The sequence below is a fragment of the Primulina tabacum genome, chromosome 14, assembly GCF_025594145.1.
Source record: "Primulina tabacum isolate GXHZ01 chromosome 14, ASM2559414v2, whole genome shotgun sequence".
NCBI lineage: Eukaryota > Viridiplantae > Streptophyta > Magnoliopsida > Lamiales > Gesneriaceae > Primulina > Primulina tabacum.
In genome coordinates, this window is record NC_134563.1 from 5,911,816 (window position 1) to 5,934,271 (window position 22,456).

Here is a 22,456-nt window from a genome sequence, read left to right on the forward strand (position 1 = left end):
ATGCAGCTGCAATAATTAGTCTACGAATCATTCGCAGGGTGCTGCTTACCATTTTTTATACATTTTTTTCACTTAAAAAATTATCTGTTTTTTCAATCATCGCATGAGTCCATTAATAAAAAGTAACCAAATAACCAATGAACTATGTGCTTCATGTAGAGATATTGTGTGTGGTGTTGTAACACTTAACGCAATATGCAGTGAATAAATGATTTAGCAAACAATTAATATATGTAAATAAACCAAGACACAATTGTGTAGCACAAGTATGTAAACTTGAGCAGTGTCTCGTAGAAAAAAATTCAGTGGAAAAAATAGTTAGTTCACACATGAAATGAATACTAGAGAATTAAAAAAGTTAACTCCCTTAACACATCAAGGGAGAAAATTGCATCCTAAATTTCTATATCCAAAAATAAACAAACAACTATGGATGCAAAATCTGTGAAACCGAAATCTCATTCAATGAACAATTTTCAAACAGCACTTTGATTAGATGTTGTGTCTGAGAGTCTTCAACGCTTCACAACAGCACAACAATCTGTGATAACTTCATAACAACCCACACGTTTTCTGTTCTTCGTTGCTTTCTCTCGCCATTCTCTCTTATTTTTTTACACCAGCTTATTTGTTAAAGTTTTTTTTAACCAGAAACGATTACTTGAATAGATACCTACAAAACATGAAAAATAGAGTTTTATTAGAAAATAAACTCTTTTAAATAAGAAGATCATATTAGACTTAATATAAATATTATCATAAATAACATTAGTTTACAAAGTCAAAACTCTATATTTTGATCGCAATAATATAAAAAAGAAAAAGATAATTTAAGAATGAATCTCATCTTTCATACTAAGACATGTTTTCCTTTCAAAGTATATTGGCTTGCTTGCTTAATATTATGTTGTTTGTGTTTCATAAGCACAATATAGAGATATCTTGGTGTTCACAAGATCATGAGTACATACCCTAATTATGGGATCCATTAGTTGACCAAAGGGCTTGAGGAGCAAGTTTCTAATCTCCAAATACAAAAAATAAGTGTATATAATTATTCAAATATTTTTTCACAATTAAACTCATATCTATAAAAAAATAAATTAAATTCGCCATCTTTAAATTAAATTAGAGATGCGCAGGAGTTGACCATGAATATTAAATTAAACATAAAATTAAACTAAATTTTTTGTTCAGATGAACACGTGCTGTCCTAGTAAACTTTGTGTCATATATTCTCAGATTCGTCAGAATCGCAAATTAATTAAGGACGTCTGGAATCACATTTAAACAAATCGAAATATACCTATTTAGGTCACTTTTTGCCTTTTACATACACGAAGAAGCCAATTATTTAAATTTTCACTTTATCGAAGGGGTCAATAAAATAGTGCTACTTGCTGATTTGATGATTTTATGCTCTTTGTAGTTTAAAAATAGTTCTCAGGTTTGCTTTATTTTGACGATCCACGCACGTCTTATTATTGATTATGATAATAAGGGAACATTGCAATTTTAATTTTGCAAACTGGAAAAGATTTTTGTTGGGATCGATATAGAGTTTAGAGAGGGGGTGAATAAACTCTTTCTTTTGACGATAGTTTTTGCAAAGAGGTGCTAGAATCCTGTTAGAGATTGTAGTTGTTCTTGTTCAAGCGTAAATCCAACATATCAAAATATAAGTGCGAAAATGATCCGATGGAGTAAGGTGAAAAACAGTAATAACAGTAGACAGTAGAACAGTAGTTGTTTCTGGAAGTTCGAAGATAAAATCTTCTACGTCTCCCCTTCTTCTGTTTCCAGAAGGTATCACTAAAAGAATTTGGATTTTACAGTACACACTTGTACACACCCACTTCAACAGGACTTATCTTTTGCCTACTGAAACTCTTAGTAACTCAACACAATATAATTCAAAACAACAAGGTTCTAGAAAAGACTCTTTTCCAGATTACAAACTCTTCTTCGAAAATTATCGTAAAGTGTTTTGCTTGAAGAGATGAAGAAACAGCAGTACAAAATGATCTCCAAAGTTCAGATGTAAGATATGATGCGTGTACTGCTTTTCTGCAAATTGAGCTTGGAAGATAACGATCGGTTCGCGGTTACTCAAAGTAACGTTGTATAGATAATATGTTTCTTGATAAGTTGATCAGCGTAGTTTTCTAAATGGGTTTGATCCATATATATAGATAACTTGAATCCAACATCTATAATTAGAACGGCTTCTTTGACCTGTGATAGAAACATCTTTAATGCTTAAAAAGGTTCCTGCAAAAAGACTACAAAACAATCAGTCTTTATTCATACCAAAATAGGTAATGCGTATTAAATGACTTTGTTCAGCATTTAATGAAGCATTTAATACTCGTACTTGATAAAGTAACGGTAACATTTAAGATTAAAACAACCGAGTAAAAGCCGTTAAGTATTGTTCTAGTGAAGCCAAGTTCTGCTTATTACTGCCTTCTGTTTTTCTAAGCCGTTGAGTACTAACTAAAATACTGCTTAAAAGCGAATCGATATCTTCTGCTTTGCATGGTCTCCTGGTAATTACTATTCCTACTGTTTTTGATTCTCATCACCACAACTAAATTAAGTCTATCAATTTCCCCTTTTGTAGCGATGCCAAAACCTAGAAGTTAGTAGCGATGAATAATAAAGCAAATATCAATTAAAACTAGATGATTCATAAGTAAATAAACAGTTGAACACGGTTCATAAAGCAGTAAGGAATTCTAGTCATCTGTTTCAATGTCCCGGAACATAGTATCCTCATCCTGAGGAGGATCTAGATTTCTGAAGGATGATTCAGCTTGATGTCCTCCAGTTCCTCCTTCTGCTTCTGGTCTGCCTTCTGTTTCCACTTTTTTGGCATCAGTAACCTGCACTCGAGTGAGTAAGAGATCCACTCGTCCAGTAAGAGTAGCAATGCCATTGTTCAGTATCTCCAGAAGTGGTGTGTGACTCGAAACTTGTTCATTTAGAGCCTGAATCGATTGAGATATTAACTCAATCTGAGTGTTGATAGTTTTGAGTATGGAGTCCATTGATTCAACTTTGGTAGATACAGAGTGAAGAGACTCGTCATGAGTAGAGATTCTAGGAAAAACATCAGATTGACCAAGCACGAGGTCAGCATGGCTTTTCAGGATATTAGTTCTGAAAAGGTTGGATCCAACCTCAAGTTTTGCCAATGACTCTGCTGTGTTGATGACATACTTCGTGACTCGTTCTCTTAAATTTTTGGTGGCATAGACCTCACCAGCATGTTCATGAGATAACTGCTTGACGGTCTCTGAGATTCTATCAACACTCCGTCTGAGTGTGTCAAACTCAAACTCAAGATTTAATTGCTCTACTTCTGGAGAGGGGCTTCTGGCGAGCATTCTTTCTTTGATATCCGCAAGATGCGCAGTATGATCAATTTGAGAGGGTGAGTCAATGGATGAACAACCAGAGCAGTAGAAGGGACAAATTCGGTAGAAGCAGTAGCAATTGCAACGGGCTGTTCAGAAGAGGTTTCTTCAGCAACAGTAGATAATCCAAGGTGCTGCAATTTCTTGTGGTTCGGCAGCTTCCAAGGCTTCTAGTTTTTCAGAGTCTGGAATGGATGAAGATGGATCATTCAAAATAGCTTCCATTTCCACTCGATGTTCAGTAGAGAAGATCTCTAGATTTGACAATGATGGAGATCGAGTAGCATCTGAATCTGCCAAGGGTTGATCTGCTGTTTGAACTGTTGGTTGGATTGTTGGTGGGACCACATTTGCAGCCTGAACTGCTTCTGGTGTAGCGGAGGCAGAAATAACGATGGATTCAATGAATTCGTCCACCGAAGCCAATTCTCGAACAGAAATAAGAGATGAAGATTGAGTAGGTCCCGTAGGTGATGCAGGAGTACTGGAGATCTTAGCTTTTGGTGAAGCTGTAATCCGTTCCTCAACTGGCTTAGTCTGATAAAAAATTGGAACGAAACCTACTGAATACTGTGGAGAGTCTTCAAATGCCTGTTCCTGAGCAAGAAGTTGCTCATTCATCATTTTCAAACGGGCAGTTAGAATGAAGATCACATTCTGATCTTGAGCAGCAATGGGAATCAATGCATCAAAATTTGACTGAAGAGTCTTCAACACAGATTCTAGCTTCTGTCGTTTAAGCTGCTCAAGAATGAAGCTTCGTCGCCTCATTGCTTCAATTACATTTTGAGTCTTGGAAAGATCAAAAACTTTCTCCTCGTATTTCATCAATCTTCCAAAAGTTCCTTTTGTCCTGAAATAGGAGAGAGGATGAAAAACCCGAACCTTATGTCATTCGTCGAAGAATGTCATGCCTTCATTGGCAGCTCTCTCAATTTCCTCGATGTAAAGATCAACACCGGTTAAAACAGAAGATTTGGGGTCATGAGATTGTGGTTCTTCAACGAGTTTTCCTTTTCCTTTATCAGATGATGACATAGGCATCAGTGGTCTAAAAGCAGAAGACCCAGCGGAGGATTCCCGAATGACAACTCCAGAAGTTGGTCTGAAAACTGGGGCAGTAGATGAGGTGGTTGTAGTAGAAGTAGCTGCTGGTCTAGAAGAAGGGATTGATTCTGGCTTAGAAGAGGTGGCTTCTGGAAACACTTGTGTTGCGTGTTTTCTTGATTGCTCGCAAGCGCACAATGTCAAGTTATAGTAAAATGAAATTTTGAGTGCAAGTGTCGATCCCATGAGGAGTGTGTATAAAAATATATATCAATGCTTGTAATTAAAATAGTCAAGACTTTATCTAGAAATATCAATAACCAGATTAGTTTGCTTAATCGAGTTAATTGAAAACAAAGGATTAAACTAATCACCGAATTGAGACATAACAATGAGAGAAAATATCTAGAGAAATGATTTCAGCGAGTTTCCACGACAATTATTCCCAGTTGAATTTATATTCCTGAATTTCAATTATTTAATGGCCAAGAACACTTAATTATTTTATTCTCTCTTTCCCAATTGACGAATAACTGTATCAATCAAACTTCGATTCAATTATTTCTAATAAAATCTAAGTTTAATTGATAATGCAAACGATGTTCTTACCTAAGCCTCGCTAAAGTTATACGCCTTCCGAACGATATAAACATTCAACTATGTGTTTCTAATGATCTATAATCCTAGTCCTCTCCCGACTTATAGAATTAATCAATCAACACACAATTTATGGCCAGTAAATTGCAGTGAAATGAATACAGAGAACACAATTAAACAAGAGCGGAATTCAATCAAATAAACTACTGCGTCAAATCATCGTATCTACAAAGTTACGTCATTCTCTAGACGAGAAAATTATTTCATGACGAATTCTAAATAAAAACAAAACATGTTTTTTATATTTAGACATCGACACAATAGAAAATAAAGACGAAAGAATCAGATAACAAATCGGAAGTGGAGTCTCTGTCCCCAGATTCGCCGTTCTTCGTCTTAGATCTTGTTCCCTCGCGTCTTTCCTCTCGAGAACGGCTGCGTCGTATGTTTCTTCGTCTAGCACGGATGAATTTCTCGTGTAGTTCTTTCCCAAGGCGGCTCTCCCTTTTCTGACCTAAGAATCGCGCAATTTATAACTTTCTGGAACGCGGCGCTCGTTGTTGTGCATGATCTCGCGCGGTTGCGCGTGCGCTTCTGCTCATCTTCTGGTGTCTGCGCGCACGCGGTTGCGCATGAAGTGGCACGGCCGCGTGCAAGCTTGTGGTCTCTCGCCTATGTTCCTGTGCACGCGGCTGCGCGTGAAGTGGTGCGGCCGCGCGCGCCCTTCTGTTCGATGACTTGCATGTGCGCGCGCGCGGTAGCTTGTGATGTGGCGCGGCCGTGCGCGCGCCTCTGGCCGAGGTGTGCTCGCACTGCTATGCTTGGTGTGTTATCTTGCATCTTTGCATTATTTTTCTCAACTCCTGTAGTGACAACAAAAACGAACAAAAACCGCATAATTCCGTTCGAAACTAACATAATTCAAAATGGATTCTTATATAAATTAAGTGCAAATCTTGCACTTATCAAACCCCCCAGACTTGAACTTTTCCTAATCCCGAGCAAAATAAAATAAAAGCAAATAATCAAGGAAAAATTAACGCTACGACTATAGTCATGGATATGCAAAAGGTGATGCTGACCTTTGACTTATCTAATTTCATGTAATTCACGATTTCCCAAGGAGTCACGTGTGTGTGTGATATGTCAATGTTCATTTACCCCATCGAATGCTCAAATAAATTTACAACACCCACTAGCCTTATAAACTCAAGAGATCTTCAATTCAATTCGACTCACATTTCATTGAAATACAAATTTACATTCATAGATCACCTAGGACTTTATCGGTGATTAATTGGTTCAATAAATATTCAACACAAGTATACCAAAACTGAAATCACATAAAGAGATGCTTGCATGCAAATGATTAAAGTCTATACTTGTTAACCATGTTTATCAGATATCCATAAGCTTGGCTTGAACAAATTTTCTCCACTAGTATATTGGATAAATGTGACAAGGTTAATAGGTCTTATAGGCTTGTAATGTTAGGCTACGGCTCATGGCTACAATAAAGGTATGGAGATCAAAATTTGAGAGAAATATTTGAGCTTCATCAATTTCACTCCTTTACATTCTATTTTCATTCACCAGCCACTTATTGTTTTCTTCTCATTCATATCCTTCATTTCCCATATATTTTCTTTTCCACCACTTTTGATTCACATTTTTTTTCTCTTTTGAATGTTTTTCTTCGTTTTGTCTCTTTTCAACTCCTTTTAGCACATTTAACTTTTTCTTTTCTTTTCAAGGAGTATTTGAATCATTACAACACCCATGAACTTATTTCTCTCAAAATTAGGTAGAACAATAAGTGTATAAGCTTCATTAGGTAGTCGTTGTGGGATGTAGAATAGATACAAGTGGAGGCTAATTGTATGTCATTGACATACACCACTTGATTTTTAGTAGGATCAAAATGGGACACTAGGGATATTTCATGTTCATTTGGTAGGCTCGAAGGCTCAAAACGGCTCCAAAGATCGCCTAAATCATTCCTATGTCACATATTATCCGTATTTCGCCTCGAAAAGTATTCAAACAAGTTCTAGATTTCCGTCAATCCATTAGTCAACTCATATAAACCAATCACATGCATTTTTTCAACCAAAAATGATATACGAGGTAGGTACAAAAGAAATTTTAAGCATCTCAATTAACTCGAAGCTCAAAGGGCTACAATTGACAGTAAACAAAGAACATAGGCCCAAAGATATTGTGAAAAATTGCCTAGATCATTTCTATGTTTGCAAAAGTGTCAATCAATGTCATGCAAGAATTACCAAAAATTAGATCTCCATCGTCTATTTAGCATCACATGCATGCAACTTGTCTCTAAGCAACGATAGTATCAACAAACACGACAGTGCAAAATAATTGTGACTCCTAAGTTATCATGAACACATGTATACTTCAGAACCACAATTCAATTTTCATCATCGGTCACACATTTTACTTATCCATGACTCTTCCTAACAAATCTAGCATGCAAAAATAAAAAAAATTAAAGAATGAAAAAAATCAATTTAACTACTGAGCAATAAAAAAAAATAATAATAATTTTAAAAAGCAAGCAAATTAAACCACCCCCCCCCCCCCCCAAACTTAAAGTATGCATTGTTCTCAATGTATAGAAATAAAGAACACGACAACACATACCTCGTGCACGAGTGTCAGAACTTGGGGCTCGAGTTGTCATCCGCAGCATCTTCATCATCCTCGTCCATGGGCTGCGGCGGTGATAGATCTGGTGGTGGGTAAAATTAACAACTAAGGAGTAAAATAAAATAATAAAAACAAAATGAATGCTAAGAAATAAAAATTGTGGGTTGCCTCCCACACAGCGTTTGGTTTAACGTCGTCGGCTCGACCGTCACTAGACTGCTCAAGGTGGGTCGTATGATTTATTGGATGCCCTTATTGCCACCATCTGACCTTCAACTTCCATGGTCAGGTTTCCTCGTTTCACGTCAATGATGGCTCCAACAGTAGCCAATAATAGTCGTCCTAGAATGACGTGAACGTTCTGACTATTCTCCATGTCAAGTACCACGAACTCGGCTAAAACCTTCAATTTGTCGATCCGAAGTTCAACATCGTCCACGATGCCCAACGGTGTCCTGATCGATTTGTCTGCCATCTGTAAGCTTAGTCCTGTGGGCCTCATCCTGCTCAATCCAAGTTTCTCGTAGAGAGAACTTGACATTATATTTATGCTCGCTCCTGAGTCTTAGATAGATTTTTCCACTAAATGACCCCCTATTTCACATGGCATAATAAATTCACCAGGATCTAGCAACTTCTGAGGACGATTTCTTCGTGTTTCATCGATAAATTCACCTTCCACCTTATCTGCAAACTCATTATTAGTGTGTAGGTTCTTGAGATCTTCAAGACCTTTTTTTTTTAAATTCATCTTGTAATTGTAAAAATCTCTGGGGGTAGGGAAGTAAAGAAATATCAATGCATTGATTTAAATCATACCTCTCATATTTCTTACATCAGGCTCTTTTGGTTGGAGTTGGCTTTTCATCCCGAACAGGTGTGGGTTTAACCTCTTTTTCTTCTCTAGTTTACAACTCGAATCGCCTCGTGTTGTATAAAAATGGCATTCACCTCTCTCAGATTTGGGTCTGCAGTCTTTTGTACTGCACCTGACGGTTGAGATGTGAGTTGCTTCGTTATCTGCCCCACTTGCGACTCAATGATTTTCAAGGTAGCTCCAATACTTGCCATGTGGGTCTCTAGGTTGTCAAGCCTAGACTCAGTCCTAGCTATCCTCTTACCAGATTCAGAAACGAATGTCCCAACCAAATCCTCAAATGATGGTTTCCCTTCCCCATTTGATGTATTGAACCCCGGTGGAGGATTCAATACGAATTTATTATTTGCGTATGAAAAATTCTCATGATTACTCAATCCCGGATGATAAGTATTAGGGGAAGGGTTACCTCGATATCCTCCATATCCTCCAAAGTTTTTGTTGTTGACGTACTGCAGTTCTTCAGGAATTTGCGATTCTTCAACGAAAAACGATGCTCCCTCAGTGTTTGATGTACTCACTTTATTCATAGTCGCTATCTGTGTAGTCAATGCTGATACTTGTGCAGTGAGTGATGTGATATGATCCACAGCATAAACTCCAGCAGTCCTCTGAACTCCTGATCTCTCTGACGGCCATTGGTAGCTATTAATAGTCATCTGCTCAAGCAAGTCATAGGCTTGAGCATGAGATTTGGCAAAGATCGTGCCACCTGCCGGTGCATCTACTGTTGTCCGTGTCTGACCATTCAACCCGTTATAGAATAGCTCAATCTACACCCAGTCTTCAAAACCATGATTCGGGCACCTCCGCAACAACTCTTTATACCTTTCCCAAGCTTCATACAACTGCTCAAAATCAGTCTGCCTAAAAGTACTTATCTCAATCTTCAACTGTGCAGACTTTGCAGGGGGAAAGTATTTTGCCAGAAATTTCGTCGCCAGCTCCTGCCATGTCGTGATACTTCCCAAGGGAAGCGATTGGGGCCATCCTCTTGCTTGATCCCTGAGAAAAAACGGAAACAAGCGCAGTCTAATAATATCATCATGAACACCATTTATTTTTACCGTGTCTGTGATCTCCAAGAATGTTCTGAGATGTAGATGAGGATCTGCAGTAGCGGCTCCCCCAAACTGGTTCTGTTGAACCATGTTTATCAATGCGGGCTTAAGCTCGAAATTGTTGGCAGTTGATGGTTCCTCTAGCAATGCCAGAATAGTGCACGTTGATCACTGGTCGGAAGTGATTTCTGATTGGCATAGCCTCAGGCGGCATCTTTCGGTCATTCTCTCTGTTATCAGCCATCGCTTTGATTTCTTCCCTTCTCGCTTTTCTTAATCTTCTCGCAGTTCGTTTGATCTCCGGATAAAAAATGAGCGAGTCTGGGTTTTGCCATCTTAGCATGCACTGTCAAAAAAAAAATTAACAACCCAATAAATATAAAAATAAAAATAAAATAAAGCTCTTAATTAAAATCTAGACTAATTGGTAACAATACTGATATAAATTTAAATTTTGACACTCCCCGGCAACGGCGCCAAAAACTTGTTGCGTGTTTTCTTGATTGCTCGCAAGTGCACGATGTCAAGTTATAGTAAAATGAAATTTTGAGTGCAAGTGTCGATCCCACGAGGAGTGTGTATAAAAATATATATCAATGCTTGTAATTAAAATAGTCAAGACCTTATCTAGAAAAATCAATAACCAGATTGGTTTGCTTAATCGAGTTAATTGAAAACAAAGGATTAAACTAATCACCGAATTGAGAAATAATAATGAGAGAAAATATCTAGAGAAATGATTTCACCGAGTTTCCACGACAATTATTCCCAGTTGAATTTATATTCCTGAATTCCAATTATTTAATGGCCAAGAACACTTAATTATTTTATTCCCCCTTTCCCAAGTGACGAATAACTGTATCAATCAAACTTCGATTCAATTATTCCAATAAAATCTAAGTTTAATTGATAAATGCAAACGATGTTCTTATCTAAACCTCGCTAAAGTTATACGCTTTTCGAATGATATAAACATTCAACGATGTGTTTATAATAATATATAATCGTAGTCCTCTCCCAACTTATAGAATTAATCAAGCAACATACAATTTATGACCAGTAAATTGCAGTGAAATGAATACAGAGAACACAATTAAACAAGAGCGGAATTCAATCAAATAAACTACTGCATCAAATCATCGTATCTACAAAGTTACGTCATTCTCTAGACGAGAAAATTAGTTCATGACGAATTCTAAATAAAAGAAAAACATGTTTGAATATTTAGACATCGACACAATAGAAAATAAAGACGAAAGAATCAGATAACAAATCGGAAGTGGCGTCTCTGTCCCCAGATTCGTCGTTCTTCGTCTTTGATCTTGTTCCCTCGCGTCTTTCCTCTCGAGAACGGCTGCGTCGTATGTTTCTTCACCTAGCACGGATGAATTTCTCATGTAGTTCTTTCCCAAGGCGGCTCTCCCTTTTCTGACCTAAGAATCGCACAATTTATAACTTTTTGGAACGCGGCGCGCGTTGTTGCGCATGATCTCGCGCGGTTGCGCGTGCGCTTCTGCTCATCTTCTTGTGTCTGCACGCGCATGGTTGCGTGTGAACTGGAGCGGCCGCGCGCAAGCTTCTGGTCTCTCGCCTATGTTCCTGCCCGCGCGACTGCGCGTGAAGTGGCGCGGTCGCGCGCGCCCTTCTGTTTGATGACTTGCCTGCGCGCGCGCGCGGTAGCGCCTCTGGCCGAGGTGTGCTCGCACTGCTATGCTTGGTGTGTTATCTTGCATCTTTGCACTATTTTCCTCAATTCCTGTAGTGACAACAAAAACGAACAAAAACCGCATAATTCCGTTCGAAACTAACATAATTCAAAATGGATTCTTATATAAATTAAGTGCAAATCTTGCACTTATCAACTTGTCTCAAGGGGACAGTGTCTAAATCAGTGATTGCAACTATTTTCTTGATGCGAACAACAGTGCGAGCTTCCTTCTTGCTAGGGGTTGCTGGTAGAGATACTTTGGTAGGAGCAGCAGACTCCCCAGACACCATTTTGTCAGAATCAGTGGAGAGAACCACTCTTTTTCTCTTTATCTTCTTCTGAGGTCCTTGAGCCTCAGTTTGTGCATCTCCCACTTCCTTCTTCAAGGCAATGAACTCAGCAACGGATGGCTTTGGCCTTAAGGCGAGCACACATAGTGACGTAAGAAGCGTCCTGCTCAGTGGTAAAGGCAAAATCAGCATCCTTGAGCATTGTGCTGATCTAGACAGAAAAACCAGAACTCTTTCGAACAATCATATCCGTCATGATTTTGAAAAAAAATCGACTCCAGTCCACCTTATACCCCGAAGTGATGGCAATCATCACATGAACCTTTTATTTGGTCAGCCGATCAAACGTTCCGGCTTTTACCAATAGTGCTTTTGCGACAATATCAGCGAGCACTTGAAATTTCATCTTCAAAAGCTTCTTTAAACAGGATGGAGAAAGTTCCTCTCCAGAAGCTGAGAAATTAAGAAGGGCAGTAGACATTTCCCCCTTAGAAATGCTAGAAAGTTTAGAGAAACCAGAACAAGGCAGAAAGAAAGTAGATCCCAATAATGCACCGTCGATAGAAATAGATGCGTTCCCTTGAGAATAGATGATTTTTCCTTCTTGTACAGTTGCCTTGGCATAGAAATCCAAAAGAGCAGTTTTGTAGATAACGGAAGGTGCCTCCAAGAATTTTCTGAGACCGAATTTCTCAATAGCTTGAAACATCTTGACAAGATGTTCATCCTTGATAGTTAGGACGGAAGCAAAGTTAACTTGATAAGCGTTTAAAGTGTAAGCTCCGGCCATTTCTTCTGTAAACAAGATAAATTTGAAGTAAGACCTGTAAGAGAAATGAGCAAGAGAAATCAATAGCTAGTAGGCAAAAGTCAGGAAGCGTAAAAACTAAAAAGAAATGAGAGAGGCGGTTAATATTCAAAAAATGTACGGCCGTCAGTGAAACACAAGGACACGTGTCAATATGTTTGCGGTTGAGTATTTAAAAAGTTAAACAGATGGTGTCAGAGTGACTAATGATTTTAAAATTTTGAAAAGAGATGAAAAGAGCGGGCTGTCCAATTGGTTTATGAAAATAGCCAGAAGGAGATCTGTCGTTTTATGATAATATCTACTGGAAGTTACAAAGTACTGAAATATTTCCAGCACTTTAATGAAAACCAGTAGACACATTGTTTTATCGAAAAGACAAACATCCTTTCTGCTTCTGACAAAGCAAGAAAATAACAGTCTGAAAACGATATTGTTCCCACTTAATTAATGCAACTTAATAAATGCGAAGATACCAAATCTGAGGGAACGACAAATGATTCTTGATATTCGTGTAGTCAGATAGCCGTCTCTTCAGCTTTCCAAAACTCTATGTAAGTGCCTGCAAGTTCACAAACTAAGTCATTTATACTTTTATCAAATCAAATAAAATCAAATGGGTAGATCAAGTAAACTCTCGGAGTCTTCTCCAGAGTCTGAATCAGCAGAGGAGTTCCAGAGGCAATTTCCAGCATCTCGTATAAAGATGTTTGAAGACATCCTTTTTCACGATATGAAGACTTGGAAGAAAATCCTCAGTTTATAATATGAACATTCAGTAAGATTGTTCAAAATTATTAGGACTAGGATGTGGAATCACCTCTTCTACAACCACAATCATTCGAAGAGAGGGGTTCCCAGCAGTCCTTAGATAGGTTCCTGCTGAAGTACTTTGTACTGAAGTACTTCAAGCTGCTGATATCAACAAATGTAGTAGATAAACATTATGTAATGCTTCTGGTTTTATGAATGAAAAATCTCATTTTGTCGTGTCTTTGTTTATTTACTGCTTTTATTGATTGCGTAAATAAATAAGGGATAAGAAAAACTCAATCTGAATAAATCAGAATACGTTTCGGTTGAATTGAGACTCTTCAACTTCTCCAGCATTAAATGTAACCTGTCTATAAATAAGATAACAACAAAAGTTAAAGAAACAACAATTTGATATGTCAGACTCAAGTAATTCGGATGTCTGTAGCAGTAAACCTGTCTATAAATAAGATAACAACAAAAGTTAAAGAAACAACAATTTGATATGTCGGACTCAAGTAATTCGGATGCCTGTAGCAGTACTCATTTCTTAGTAACACAAGAAACACTTCCTCATCTGGAATTTTTGAAGAAGACCATTGACGAATATATCTGGATAAAGGTCATGTCTTCATGGTTCAAAGTGCAAGATCTTCAGAATATACAACGAAATGGTTTGACTTCTACTACTGCACAAAGAGCAACAACAAGGAAGTACAAACGGGAGTTTGAAGTTGATCATGTTTCTGAGCTCGCTACTGATAGAGTTATGCTTCATGTGATGCTCTGGAAAGAATGGCATCAGCTAGAAAAGATTTCCAGTGCAGTCCTTTAAGAGGATTAGGAGTCATAAGTTGAATAACTGGATTTCTGAGTGGCAAGATTCTGTAGGAGATGAATTAGATTTTGTAACTTGGTTTCAATCACATTCTAAATGAAATAACAGTAGTTGTCACAAGTCGTCTCTTTACTCTTCTGCAAGTAAATCAATATTAGTCGAATAACATATAACTGATAAAATTTACCAACATTATCAAGTTAAATCAATTAAACCCAGTATATTACGAAAATAAGAAAACTTATTCTCAGGCAGAGGTTTTGTAAAGATGTCTGCTGCCTGTAAATCAGTAGAAACGTATTCCAGACGAATGTTTTTCTTCTGCACATGATCTCTAATAAAATGATGTCTAATGTCGATGTGTTTCGTTCTGGAGTGAAGTACTGGATTTTGCGTAATTGCAATGGCACTGGTATTGTCACAGAAGATAGGTGATTCAGAAGCTTGAACTCCATAGTCTTTAAGTTGTTGCATCCATAGTATTTGAGAGCAGCAGCTTCCAGCAGCAAGGTATTCTGCTTCTGCAGTAGACGTAGCTATAGAAGTCTGCTTTTTAATAAACCAGAAGATCAGCCTATCACCAAGGAATTGACAAAAACCACTTGTGCTTTTTCTGTCTAGTTTGCAACCTGCATAATCAGCATCTGAATATCCAATAAGATTGAAAGATGAATCATTGGGATACCATAAGCCGACATTTTGAGTTCCTTTTAAGTACTTCAGAATACGTTTAGCAGTAATATAATGTGACTGCTTAGGGTTATATTGAAATCTTGCACAAATACAAACAGCAAACATAATATCAGGTCTACTGGCAGTAAGATATAACAGAGAACCAATAAGACCACGATACTGAGTTACCTCTACTGGAATTCCACTATCATCCTTATCAAGTTTAGTAGATGAACTCATTGGAGTGGAAGCAGCAGAGCATGCTTCCATGCCAAACTTTTTCAGTAGCTCCTTGGTATACTTAGCTTGATTTATGAAAATTTCAGTATCAAGTTGCTTGATCTGCAGTCCTAGGAAGAATTTTAATTCTCCCATCATGCTCATTTCAAACTGATCATGCATCAATTTAGCAAACTTTGCACACAGTTTGGGGTTAGTTGACCCAAAAATAATGTCATCAACATAAATTTGTACTAACAAAATGTGCTTATTCTTAACTAAGGTAAATAGAGTCTTATCTACTGTGCCAATTTTAAAATCATGATTGACAAGGAATTGTGAGATGGTGTCATACCATGCTCTAGGTGTCTGTTTTAAACCATACAGGGCTTTGTGTAATTTAAATACATGATGAGGTAAGAAATGGTCGATAAAACCTGGAGGTTGTTCAACGTAGACCTCTTCTTGCAGTAGAACATTAAGGAATGCGCTTTTCACGTCCATCTGATAAACTTTGAAATTCATAAAAGCAGCAAAGGCCAAAAATATTCTGATGGCTTCAAGCTTTGCTACTGGTGCATAGGTTTCATCGTAGTCTATTCTTTCTTCTTGTCTGAAACCTTGAGCTATCAGTCTTGCTTTATTTCTGACCACAGTGCCTTCTTCATTTAGTTTGTTTCTGAATACCCACCGAGTTCCAATAACGGCTTGATGAGATGGTCTGGGTACAAGAAACCAAACTTCATTTCTCTTAAATTGATTCAGCTCTTCTTGCATAGCTTCGATCCAACTGGGATCCAGAAGAGCTTCTTCAAATTTCTTTGTTTCATCATGGGAGATAAAGGCAGCATGCATATATTCATTAATCATTTGCATTCTAGTTCTTAATGGAGCTGCAGGATTACCAATAACCATGGATGGAGGATGAGATTTCCTTCAAACAAAAGGATTTAAAGAGATTTCTTCCTGGTTTGATGTATTCGAAAAAGGCTCAGCTGGAGCAGTAGCTGGTTCTGGAATGTTCACTTCTGGTTCTGGTAAATCTTGTGTCTGAACAATTGGTCCTAACAGAGGAATGTCTGGTTCTGGATTTTAAGAATCTTGAACACTAGGTTCTGCATCATCTTCACTATCCAGTTCCAGATGAATTCTGTCTAACCTGTTACTTAGATTTGACACGTTAGAAATTCCAGGAGCACTACTATCTTCATCAAAGACAACATGAATAGATTCTTCAAAATTAAGAGTTCTATTATTGAAAATTCTAAAAGCTTTGCTTACTGTTGAATAACCAAGAATTAATCCAGCATCTGATTTCGAGTCAAATGCAGACAAATAGTTTTTACCATTGTTGTGCACAAAACATCTACAACCAAATACATGAAAGTAAGATACATTAGGCTTACTCCCTTTCCATATTTTTTATGGAGTCTGACTGTGCCTTTTGTTGATCATAATTCTATTTTGTGTGTAGCATGCTGTGTTGATTGGTTCTGCCCAGAAGCACTGAGAGATGTCTGCATCTGCTAGCATTGTTCTAGCAGCTTCCTTAAGAGTTCTGTTTCTCCTCTCAGCCACTCCATTCTGTTGAGGTGTTCTGGCAGCTGAATATTCATGATGAATGCCCTGTTCATCTAAGTACAACTCAAGAATCTTGTTAGTAAACTCAGTACCCCGATCACTTCTGATTTTAATGACAGAAAATGATTTTTCATTTTGAATCTTTTTCAGAAGCTTGATCAGGAGGCTACTGGTTTGATCTTTTCCAGTAAGAAATATTACCCATGTAAATCTAGAAAAGTCATCAACAACAACAAGTGTATACTTCATTCCCCCTAAGCTCATGATAGGGATTGGACCAAATAAGTCCATATGCAATAATTCCAAACACCTTGAAGTTGATTTACTACCTTTGTTCTTGAAGCTAGATTTCACCTGTTTGCCAAGTTGACATGCAGAACAAACATGATTCTTAACAAAGTTAATATCAGGCAAACCATCAACTAAATTCTGCTTCTTGAGATTGTTGATTGACTTGAAATTTAGGTGATTCAATCTCTTATGCCAGAGCCAATGCTTATCAGTAAGAGAGGCAACTAAACATGTAGGAACAACAACATGATCTAAGTTCCATGAAACTTTGTAGGTGTTGCCTTTTCTCTTTCCAGTTAATACAGTAGACTCAGCAGAATCTTTAACTGTGCATGTGTGCTTCTGAAAAGCTACAGAATAACCATTATCACACAGTTGACTAATGCTAATCAAATTATAACAGGGATTCTCAACCAATAGTGCATCATTAATAGTTATGTTACCATGGATAATCTTAGCCTTATCAACGGTCTTACCTTTTAAGTTTTCCCCAAAAGTTATCTTTGGTCCAGTACAACTCATTACTTCTGATAGCAGATTTTTCTGTCCAGTCATGTGTCTGGAGCATCCACTATCCAGATACCATGTGGAGCTGCTGATTTTGATTTTCTTCTGTTGTTACTGCAAACACAAATTTTATTATCTGGTATCCAAATATATTTGGGTCCCAGCCTTATCAGTCCTTTAGGGACCCATATTTGTACAATTCTTGGTGACCTTGTACTTTGGATATTCAAAGCGTTGTGTGCAACAAAAGGTCAGTTATTTCTAACAGTATGCATTTTGGAATGTTGTTCTTCCCTTCTGTTTGTGTTGTCTGGCCTGTATCTCTTCTGAACAGGTCTAGAAATATAGTGCTGGTAGTTTTTAACCTTCATAGAGGGTTGTCCTCCTGAGTTGAAACCTCTACTAGATCCAGCACTCCGGTGAACTCTTCCCTTATGTTCCACATAACCTAGATCATAATGCTTTCTTCTGTTCATCTGATTTACATTCCTTTCAACTCGAACAGTTGGTACTTCAAGTTCATATACCACATTGGATTTGACAAAGTGAATGAATTTCCCTTTGCCTTTATCTAGTTCTGGCTAGATACTAGTTTCAGAAGTGCTTTCATTATTGCTGAATCCGAGACCACTTCTGTCACCGGATTGCTTCTGCAGTTCTTGCATCTTCTCTAAAGAAACAGACGACTTATTCCATGCATTTACCAGAACAGACAGCTTCTGATTTTCAGATCTCATTGTCTGGTAATCTACATTTACTCTTTCATTCTCAGTTCTCAACTTACTAATCTCAACCTTTAAATCATTGCAGCTGTTCTCTTGTAAACAAATGAACTTACTGACTTGATCTTTTAAGTTTAGATTTTCAATCTTAACTTCCTCGAATGATTGAGAAAGTCTCGAGTACTCTCCCACCATGTCATGCAATACTTTAATTAAATCAGTTCGTGTAAATTCGTTAGAGTCAAAGTCTAGTACCTGTCCAGATGTCGAGGTTGGTTCAATATCTGCCATGAGACATTTGATCTCTTCTGCATCACTTTCGCTGGAATGACTTTCTGAGTAAGAAGACTCAGAGCTAGAGTCCGCCCATTTAGACTTGCTTTCCTCAGCAATCATCGCTTTGCGGTCTCTTTTGAATTTCTTGTCATTCCTTTTGTATTCCTTTTTCTTCTGGTCATCCTTCTTGGGCTTTGGGAAATCAGCAATAAAGTGACCGATCTTTCCACAGTTAAAGCATGCCATGTCACCAGGTGATGAATCCTTCTTGAAGTTTCGATTAGGGCTTTGGTAAGTTCGGTGATTCTTTTTCATGAACCTGGAGAACTTTTTTACAAAGAGAGACATAGCATCGTTGCTGTTCTTTTCAACAGTCTTTTCAGAAGTGCTCTCAATGATGGTAGCAGGTACTGCTTGTGGAATAACTACAGCAGCAGCAGCAGTAGCAACAGTAGCAGCAAGAGCTTTGGTTGGTAGATTTGTTGAGGGTTCTTCTCCGCTTCTCACTTCTAGCTCGAACTCATAGGCTTTCAAGTCAGCAAACAAGTCGTGTAGCTCCAACTTGTTTAGATCTTTAGAGACTCTCATGGCCATCGTTTTGACGTCCCATTCCATGGGTAAAGCTCTCATCACCTTGAGTGCTATTTCTCTGTTGCCATGCTCTTTACCGAGAGCTGCTAGTTCATTAACCAGGCTGCTGAACCGTTCATCAAACTCATTCAGAGTTTCTCCAGTTTTCATTTTCAGATTTTCAAACTTCTGCATTGCTACAGCCATTTTATTTTCCTTCGTCTGCTCATTTCCTTCACATATTTGAATGAGCTTTTCCCAGATTTCTTTCGTGGTAGAGCACATCTTGATTTTGCTGAAGGTATTTTTGTCGAGGATTTTGTAAAGAATGTCCTTCGCAACATTATCAAGATTGGCTTTTTTCTTATTTTCGCCAGTCCGTTCGCTTCTTGATTTTTCAACCATTTGCGGCGCACCATCAGTAATAGCAATAGCTGTATTAGACTTTAAAATCTTTAATGGACCATCTGTGATGACATACCACTTGTCATCGTCTTGAGCTGCAAGGTGAGCTTGCATCCGGATCTTCCAGTCATCAAAGTCTTCTTTTGAGAACATGGGTACCTTGCTAAAATGTGCCATACCTGTTGTAAAATTTTTTTTTTGGAACAAGAGAAATCTGCTCTGATACCATTTGTTGGGGATCGATGTAGAGTTTAGAGTGGGGGTGAATAAACTCTTTGATATGAATCCACGTACGTATAAAAAGCAAACACGATTAAATATGAATCGCGCCCTCAATGTAATAATGAACAAGGAATTCGTGTTGTTGTCCCGACCTTTTGAATCAAGTATTATGTGATGTTCACCTCTAAACTATGATTGGTTTAGCAACAAATAATCACAAGAAAACAATCGACACTCGAACAAACCTTCAAAGAACTCGTCTTTGACAATCCGCGTAAGATCGATCGACAAACGCCACAAAGTAAAAACTTTGATAAGTTTGATTTGAATAACAAAGCAAGGCTTTGAATGTTTTGAGAGATAACTCTAAAACGTTGATAAAATATCAATAATAATCTAATTGTTTTACAATGATGAAATTTTCGTGTATATATTGTTTACAAATCAAAAGGATATCAAAAATCTAGTTACCAAACTAATTAAAACTCTAAAATGGAAGCTAAATTTTCTGAAATTGCGCCGCGCGCATATGCGGGCCCCATACCCACGCATATGCGCGGATGTCTCTGCCTATGCATTTTTTCCTCGTGTGCATATGCGTGCCCCAATTCCTCGCATATGCGCGAAGTCTTCTGTTCCGTGAATCTGCGCCGCGCGCATATGCGCGCCCAATTCTCGCGCATATGTGCGAAAGTCTCTGCCCATGTCGCGCAGATGCGCGTTGTAAATCGCGCATGTGCGCGAGACTCTGTCTCGCACGACCTTCTTGATTACTCATGAGTTGACGCGACGCCTCCTTGCACCTTCGTCCATTCATTTGCACGCCATGCCCGGCTAGATTCATATCATACTCCTCTTCTTCAAAAAGATTTGTCCTCAAATCTTGTCTACCTACACAAAAATGAAGCACGTCAATAATAAAAAGAATTAAATTATCAACATGCTTACCTTTCAACACAATTTTGTAGGTGCTACCATTTGCTTGCTCCATCAACACTGGAAGTCCCTTGATAGGATCGATTAACGTATCAAGAGTGTTTAGAAGGGAGGTTGAATAAACACGCACAATTAAAACTGATCTTTTCGAATTTTGAGTTCAGTTTGGTGACAAACTGATTCTCAGAATCTTGCTGGTCAATGACAATCAGTTAAACTAAAGTAGTTGCGGAAAGTAACTTACTGAAAGATAGAATACAAAACTGAAATAAAATACACAATGATTGTTTCTGGATGTTCGGAGATTTCAATTACTCCTACGTCACCCCTTCTATCTCAAGGATAGGATTTCCACTAAAAGACTTTGATCGAATACAAGATTTGTACTGACCCACTTCAGTTTGGACTTATCACTGCCAAAAGCTGAAACTCTTAGTATTACAAAATGTTCTCAGTGCGTAACTGATCTTAGCACTATCGAATTTAACGATTATTACAAAGTGCTAGTGAGCTCAAATTGTAGCCTTGACTGCTACGAATAAACCAAGTAAGAGTGAGCTAAGATTTTGGCAGAGTAACAGCAAACTTTGAATAGAGTGATCTTCTTCCTCCTTTAGCTGTTCTTCTGTCATATTTATAAGCTTCCCTTCCAACGGTAACTTGAGATATATTTGAATCTTTGTATCCGTTGATTGCCACTTCATTATTTCTTGGGCATTGTTTGCTTCATTTATTGTAATGCGGCGTCTTAGCTGCTTTAGCCGAAATGCGTTGTTCTAAGCTATATTGATTGAAGTGCGGTGTTTCATATTCAGTTGCAGTCTTCTATGTCTCTTTGTCGGTTGAATGTTCTTTCCCGAGACATGTTCAGTTGAAGGATGCTTAGCTTAAAAGCATACGACTGAATGTATCAACTGATCGATTTCCAACTGATCAGTTTTCTTTATTAGATCAGCTGATTTTAGTTGTTAAGTCCAGTTGCTGAATATAATTGCGCGTATCAGTTGGTTCATATTTTGTCAAACGCCGGAATTTATTTTCCAACAATTTCCTCATTTATGGTGGTTGACAAAATTAAGTAAATAATAACTGAACGTCGGAACTCATTGTAGATAAAATAAGAGATTGATCAACTGAATAATGGACTACACGAATCTGTAGAGATTTTTCTTCAACGAGAAGATTTCTTTTGTTGTTCTAGAATCTCTTTGATCTTTTTCCCCTTTTTGTCAAACAACTCCATCTTCAACGAGAATTTCCGAACATCTGTTGATAAAACATTGACAATAGTGGATATGCTAGAGACAACAGAGAGCATTGTGTTTTGCAACGAGTCTATTTTCTTGTTACAAGCGTCTCCAGATTTTCAACTCGTTTGCTGATAATGTCTTGAGTGATGGAGAGACTCTCAACCAAACCTTTGTTCTTCTTAATTGCTTCCATTGATTGAAACAGAGAGTTTAAGGCTTCTTGAATTGCTTTCAGTTTCTCTGAGTTGAATGACTCAGAATGTTCTAGCATCAGAGAATGTTCTAATTGAGTATGCTGAATCTTGTACAGATCATTAATCACTCTATGTATATCATGCAGAATTTCCTGAATTTCTGCAAGAACAAAATCAAGATCTTTGGCGGAGTTAAGATTTGGCTGATCCGACGCTCCGGGTTCCTGTGAGATTTGATCAAAAACCACCATGGTTCTTTCAGATATCATTGTTTCAGCAATATTAGGTTCTGGAACATCTGTTTCAGTTACTGCCACTTGGACCAGATGAGGTGAAGACTGATGTTGTTCAGCATTTGAGCTTTCCTGCATGTGAGAGTTTGCATGATCTTCAGCTAGTGATTCATGAACTGATGCTTCTGCTTGATAGTCATCTGAGATTCAAGCTGACACTTTAGTTGGAGGATTGTTAGAAGTAGGCAACAGAGCCTCCAGATTCTCAGCAATTTGGTGATCTGGTGATTGAGTAGACATCATTCTTGGATCA